The sequence below is a fragment of the Phaethon lepturus genome, unplaced genomic scaffold (genome assembly GCF_000687285.1).
Source record: "Phaethon lepturus isolate BGI_N335 unplaced genomic scaffold, ASM68728v1 scaffold26905, whole genome shotgun sequence".
Taxonomy (NCBI): Eukaryota; Metazoa; Chordata; class Aves; order Phaethontiformes; family Phaethontidae; genus Phaethon; species Phaethon lepturus.
In genome coordinates, this window is record NW_010538772.1 from 1 (window position 1) to 456 (window position 456).

A 456-nucleotide genomic window follows, 5' to 3' on the forward strand; every position below is an offset into this window, starting at 1 on the left:
GCCAAGAGAGTATTTGTCCCTTGGGAGTGGCGCAGAATGAGCCGTGTCAGTCAGTTTATAATTAGATACTAGCACCTAACAGTATTCTTTCTGTTGGATTTTTATAGTTTTGTCTCTTCTTTTTTAAACGTGAAAAATAATCAGCCTTAAAATAAAATAATTTAAAAAAAAAAAAATTACCCTGGAAAGAGCGATCTATAAAAAGAGAAAATCCTTGCCAGGGGAGCGCCACAGCAGTGAGCCCAAGCCACAGAAAGCCCAGTTTCAGGCTTTCCTTTTCCGCAGCTACTCAGAGGTTAACCAGGGTCTGTAAGCAAACAGCTTAAAGAAGGAGCCCGGCTTAGTGCCTGGGTGTCTGGGGCTGTCCCGGGGGCCGCCAGCCTAATGCCCTTCCAGCAGCCCCTCCCTCCCAAAGGCGATACTGGGCAAACAGAACCAGCCCTCGCCCTCAGCCCG